We start from the raw sequence: 7631 nt of genomic DNA on the forward strand, positions 1-7631 counted from the left end.
GGAAATTACCGATTGTACAGATGTATCGACAGACATATGCAAAAGGAAAGAAAAGCTTGCATATTTCAAGTTTATCAGCCTTGAAACTACCTATTAATCAAATGAGAATCGAAATTATTAAAATATAAACCAGTAATGTTCATTAACATTTAAATCTTTGGGCACAACCATCATATTTTTGGAAACCGTGACGTATTGTTTTTCGGAAACCGACGATGATCGGTAATTTCCATAACCATATGGAAAATTTCATCACTGACAAGTTTCGTTTCTTATGTTTTTCTCAAATATCACGCCGGGTATGCGAATACTTCGTTTACGGATGGCACTTCACTAACAGAGAACAACAAACGCCACGCGCTAGAGGTAAGTTCCTCTGTTTTATTTAAAGTTATATCCTAAAGATTAGTTTTTAAGACAAGACACATGGTCGAGTTGATAAATGGTGTATCCTTTTGTATTGGGAATACACAATTTCACGGAAGAATGGAACAGTTTTGCCCAAAAAATAGAAAATTTGATCGGAAAACAGCATAAACTGGATGAACAGTAAACATTTTAACAAAATAAAACTACTTAGAATTATTGCAAGAAATTTTTTGCTATTCCAGCATGTAGAGTAATCACTGTGCTTCAAATACTGAAATTTTGATAGCATTCAATGAAATATAAACAAAGATAGTACATTTTGTAATAGGTGGCATACATAAAGTTGCAGCCACTTTGTTTACCGATAAAGGGCACTTCAGATTACGGAGACTTTCAACAAAGCGGGCACTCTAATAACTGAGTTTTATCTTCTACCTCAAATGCATTTATTTATATTATGGCTATTCATACGAAACATTTTTTAAATATATTTTTCAAAAATCACATGACTATTAATTTATACTATGTTTATTATAATTGCAATTTTCAAATAAGATAATATTTATTATTAAATAAATGTGTACGGATAATGCGAATCAACACAATCGTGTTTAATTTTACTTATAGCAGGGCTCTAGATAACGGTAGTGAAGGGGTCTTTATGAGGCAAATACACATTTGTTCTTCATAAAATCCTATGTCGGTTGTGCTTATTTGAATCGCATCATCAAGACGATACTTATGCGTAGCAACAAAATTAAAAAGAGAATGGTAAAACTCCCTGTATTTTGAGCCCTGCTTATAGGGAGCACTTCCCTTTACGCAACGCTAACGTTTGCTCGAAGTGCGATTCACCTGACCCTAAATCACTGTATTGGTTGAGTTTTAAGAATCACGGTTAAAATTAAATCGTAAAATCAACTGATTCTGGAAAAAAGGAATGCGTACATACAATGTTTAAATGTCATATTATGGAGTCAGTACTTAGTATACCCACACAAACGAAGTTTAGGGTGCTATATTGGATAGAACTTCATATGCAGCATGTGTTGTGTTTATATTTAAAAAAAGACGGATATGCATAATTTTTACACCACTATCGTGTGATTAAATCAACCCCGCCCGTTCTTTTATTGCTATTTTCGTTTATTGGCATTGAGCCAAAAAGTTCCAATAGAATTTCGAACCTGCATCGCTGCTGATATTAATCTCTGAGAGGCAGTTTAAGCAGAGTGATTATTCATGACATGCTATCTAATATAAAAGAAAATAGCCTTAGTACCTTCATTTGGACATAAAGATAAATGCTTTAGATCAACCGCTTAGAACGTAATTTAAAATATATGGTCATATAGATTTTACTCATTAGACATATCCAATTTGTTTAACATTTATCTTTCACATTTATACCAAATCATAATCATATTTCAAAGGGATAAGAACATGCTTCGGTTATTCGTTTTTTATTTGCGTACTAAGTACATACATTTTTATTTATTGCCTGCTTACTTTAACAGTATTCCACACCGAATTCTGCATTATTTATTCAAAAAATACGAGTGTGTTATATCTGGAAAAAAGTGTCTAGATGTCAGGAAACGAAGTGCCATTGTTTTTTAGATGATCGGTAAACGAAGTGCAGATGAAAAATGTGCATGCGACTCTTAAAACATTTGAATTTTCTCAAATACATTAGTAAACTAAAATGTAACATGTTGTAACATTACTGGATATATTGATCTTTTATTTCGAATAGTAAGCACGTTCTTGATTTATTTCCAAGTATGTTTATTTTGTTTAAATATGTACTGATCATTCAATTCATGCTGATTATCGATGAAATTTTATCGTTTTTTTTAAATAATTCACCGTTTTTCCGCGAATTTCTTTCTTCGCAATACGAAGTGCTATACCATTAATCACCCAAACAATGTTCTGTGTCTAAAAACCAAATAAACAGAACATAAATACAAAAAAAGCTGAAGAACTCACCTCTCGCGCGTGGCGTTTGTTGTTCTCTGTAAGTGAAGTGCCATCCGTAAACGAAGTATTCGCATACCCGGCGTGAATATTATACCACAAAATTATTGTAAACCATTACACAAATGAATGACAAGTAATAATTCCTTGATTTTGGGGAGGGACACTGTCTAAAAATGCGTATAAAAACGTATTAAGGCTAAACTGAAGTGCATAAAATATTGAAAATAATTCATAATTCAAGTGTAGACAAGTTATCGTTTTATCCGATACATTCATTCATCAACATTGCTCAGACACCGAATTGTATTGGAAATTATTACGCATATCTGATAAAACTTGCATTATTTATTTTTATCTTTAAACTTCCATTTCATAAATGTTTTTTTTTATAAACGTCGTCAATTATTAATTGTATATAGATTTCTCTATAGTTTGAAAAACATTAAGGCAAATATTTTTCATGTAAGATAAAATGCAAATAATAAATAAAATATTCCCTTTTAATCAGTATGTTGGTTTATCGGTCAATAACAAAATCACATTGAAATTTGAATTATTTAAAAGTTATAACAAACATTAAATGTTCTCCGAACGAATGATTCATAACACATATTACAGATTGATAGGAAGATATGAACAAATCAAGGTTGCTAGGTTGCCTGCCTAGAATGGTCCTGTTAGTATGGAAGTACTTGGTTCATGTATATAAATTTATTAGCCTGTCAGTGTTGTAAAGACATAAAATATTTTATGAATGTCTCAAAGTGTAGAATTATTTTGCATTTAGTATAAGAAAGGCAACATATAACCCTTAAGTGGCTGACAAGAACTTGTGGCTTAATACAACTAAAAAGAGGCATTAAACAATATAATTATAAATGTTTTAGCGAAGTGCATCAAAGTATTATCATAGTACCAGTTTTGGTCTAAAAATCCAGTAACATTTTTTAAATTTCATAACCTCTTGTTGCAAAAAAAAATCATGAAAAATAGAATTTTCAGAGTAACCTATTGAAATAAAATAAAAAAATGCTTTATTAGACTCTAGATATTATTTTTGCAATCATTTTTTATCAATTACAAATGTTTAAAAAATTATTGTTTCATGCTACTCATGGTACCATTTTTTTTTGTCAGAAAATTTATTACATTTTTTAAAAATGCGTTACCCATTGATGCCAAAAAATTCATAAAAATATAATTTTCAAAGATATCCTTTAAAAAAATGCCTTCTTTAACCTTAAATAGTATTCCTTCAAGCATTTTACATCAATTATTTATTTTGAAAAAATCATTGGTTCATGCTAAATACTGTAAATAATGTAACTACACATCCAAGTAGTGAGTCCATCCAACTATTGCAACCGAAACACCGTGTGTGCTAAGGCAACAGCCGAAGTCAAATGCCTTCTGACTTACCTGATAGTGCATTTTACTATTTATATTTGTATGCATTTGTATGTGTTTGAAAAAATGTATAATCTTAAATGACATCTTCTGACCATGCATGTCCTAGATTTCAAAATCCAGGCTCTGGTCTGACACATTGTTAACATTAACGTTAAACTGTTACCAGGCTTCTGAATTTAATAAGCCAGGTCACAGGAAAAGGGCAGTCTAATCAGTATCCAATTAAACTATTTGTCATTGTCAGAAAACCGCTCTTAAGCACACAGCTTTCAAGCAACTGCAGGCTGAACTGGATCTAAACTGGCCACAATCGCCTTAATGTCTCTTTTACTGGGATACAGTTCATTTAACTTTAAAGGGATCTTTTCACGTTTTGGTAAATTGACAAAAAATGAAAAAAGTTGTATCGGATTCGCAAATTTTCGCTTTAGTTATGTTATTTTTAGGAAACAGTATTACTGAACATTTACAATGGTCTAAAATAGCCATTATATGCATCTTTTAACGATTTAAAAATTATAAAGCGTTGAAACGCGAAACGATTGAATAATTTGGAGTTATGTTTGTTGTTGTTTAATTGTGTGAAACTACGAAGATTGCTTATATTTGGTATAAAATACGTCAATCATTTATACTTGGCAGAATAGTCGAGCAGGCTAATGCGTTTTTACTCCAGGACTAAGGGGGTCACTGGTTCGAGCCCTGCTGCGGACTACTTTTTTTAAAGAATTTTATTCTTGATTTTTAACTGGAGCTTTTAAGATCCAATGTTTACATAAGCAATATTAAGCATTTAATGACTAACTTCAAAACATGTCAAAATCTGTGAAAAGGCCCCTTTAACATAATATCTACTCCTATAAATATGAGGTCGATATACATGGACTAAACGGTAATTACGTCTAATTATTTGGACTATAATGATATCAACTACTTAAATAGAAAGAATTCATACAAACCAGTAATTTGAGTAAAGAGTTTGTAATCAATGTTGTATTTCATGACAGCTTGGTGATATGCAAATCCCATATGGCATGTTGCGATCGGGTATCATAGCCATTCAATAAGTCGCAAAATGCTCGAACAAAATTTATAAAGCAAAATGTGACTTACATTGATAACTAAAAATACCAGTATCATCAGTATGCCAGTTTTGCCTTGTCAAGCTGTCGAGATCCAGAAAGTGCTTCATTCACATTGAATATATCATTCGAATTCAATTTATTGTTGCATTACTAAATAGCGAAACAAGTCGATTTAAGCTGTAAGAAAGTTTTGACACGAGTGTTATCAAGTCTCTCATGGGCGAAGCCATTGTTGTAGAAAGTGATCCATTCACATCGAATATATCCTTAGAATTCCATCCATTATTGTCATTAGCGGTGATTTAGTGAATAAATAATTCATATATCATAAATGACAGCTTCTAAATAGCGAAACAAGCCAATTTATGCAGTACATGTAATAGTTTTGACTCGAGACTCTCATGGGGGCGGCCATTGTTGAATGTTGAAACACGAACGACAACTCTGCTAGGAGAATGTTATCAATGAAAATCAACGAGGTCGAGGTATTTCGATTAGAAAAATCGAGTTATCTCAATCGGACTGGCTCGGTCTTTTACATAGGTCACCATTGTGAAGATTTTTTTGATGGTTATCATACCTAAGACGATGCTGTTCCAGCATCGTAAAAACGGGCGTATAAAAATGTTCGACCATTTAGCTTTACACATTGTCAAAGACTTGTTTTTGTTTTGTTATTGTATCATTCATAGGTTTGGTACCATTTGCGTTTTTTAAGATGGACCTCTGGTGGGGTTAAAGGCTTCAACAAAAGAATGTCAATAGAGCTTCTGACTCAGAGGGGGTAATCACGTGACAAACAAGATGGCGACGTCCGTGCCGAGGCAGGTATTTTTTCGTCGTTGTATACCCTGTATTACTTGTATTATTATTTTTATTCCGCTCACTTTCCAGTCATATTAGGAAGAAAGTTACTGGCGTTTATTGCATAGTAATATTCGCTCTATATCTCGACTTAACTCAGTGCGAAATTTCTTAGCGTGATGACCTAATTAGGGCTCCACTAAGAAAATTTGCAGGGAGTAAAGTCGAGATATAAAGCGAATTAAAATACGAAAAAAACGCTAATCACCAAGTGAGCGTCATTTAAAAAAAAATACAGAAGTAATAAAGGGTACAAAACGGCGAAAAAAAACCCGTCTCTGTATTGACGTCGCCATCTTGACTATTACGTGATTACTCCCTCTGTGACTTGCATGTACCTTGTCACTGCGTTAATAATACCAAGGTAATGTAGGTAGTTTGGATGGAAGTTATACACGTTGCAAAATGCATAATAACTGTAAAAGGTTAGATGTTCAGTATTATGCATTAAGTCTCCAACGCTTTTTTCGAACCATGATTTAAAATATACACTTTTGTTATCAAAAGTTATGTAAGGGTTAAAAAATATAGGATTCTGAAGCAGAAGCTGGTATTTAAATGTTTTTTCTACATAGTTCAACAAATGATTTTAATGCATCTTTCCAAAATTCATTTTGTATCACATTAATAAGTGTTCGGGATAGTGACGTCAATTGTTGTATAGTTTATGAAAGTCCATCATGGTATTAACAATATTTATCCATTTACCATTAAACATGACAAATCAACAGACCCATGAGCATTTTAGACAATTAACATGTTTATAGTTCAAATATATCATCTGTAAACCTCCTCCTTTATCACAAAATTCTTGTTAATACGTGGTTTGCCATTACACACACAATTAAAAAAAGCTCATGGACGATCTAACATTGGAAATACTCAAGTTTTAATAAATTGAATTTTCCTATCGGTGTTAAGATCCTTCTTGACCATTTATAATAGGGTTTTAATTTTGACTATTTTGTTAACATAATTAAGAACTGTATTTTATAAAGAAGCATATGAAAGTTAGGCAAAGCATGTCGAATGTTTGTTGGTTCCAATTTAATTTACATTTAGTTTAACAGCTTTCGGAGCTTAACTTCTTTTTTCATATCCAGACTGCTTTCATTTTATCGAAATTAATTGTTAACTCAGAGTAGTGTGTGAAATGTGAAAAAACGTCTAAAGTTGGATTAAAAGATGCTGCAGAGTCAGAAGTATAGAGGTGTCGTCGGCAAATTATGACAATTTGTATTCCATGTCATTAATTTTTATTCCCTTAATATTAGAATTTGACCTTTATTTTATGACAATATTTAAACGCAAAGTATGAACAAGTAGCAACTGAGCGGATCCCCTGTCTGCAACCTCGAAAAAGTCTGATAAAAACCACGTTGCCTTACCGCCGATGCTCCGGCCTTTTTGCAAAATTTTCAGGAGAAGCAAACACTTTTTTATAAAGATAATATAGAGAATACATGGTTGGTGCCGAGATGGAGAACGTTTATCCGGCGAGGCTTAGAAAAAGAAAATAGGGCGAGCTTTACCGAAAATAAGTGGACTGTATTCTTTCTATTGATATAAAGAAACGCTTTAAGGTTATGAGTAAATCACTTTAAGGGCAATATTGAATACTTTATTGCCATATGTTTGCTTAAATTTAATACACATTTTTTTACTTTTACTATCATTTTGTTTTAACAAAACACTTCTCAGGAACTCCGCATGTACATTTTGTAAAACGTCAAATACTAGAACATGTTAATCGGCGCGAAGGAATACGTACTTACGGTTGCCGGATATCAACTAGTTTATTCGACCCTGCTTTATTAGGTCAATCAAAGACCTATAAAATACAAACTTTGGGTTTATGTTTGCAACCGAGGCAGGAAAAAATCATTGTTCAGTATTCCAATTTTCTGATTAGCATTATAA

This window comes from Dreissena polymorpha, chromosome 1, assembly GCF_020536995.1.
Source record: "Dreissena polymorpha isolate Duluth1 chromosome 1, UMN_Dpol_1.0, whole genome shotgun sequence".
Classification (NCBI taxonomy): domain Eukaryota; kingdom Metazoa; phylum Mollusca; class Bivalvia; order Myida; family Dreissenidae; genus Dreissena; species Dreissena polymorpha.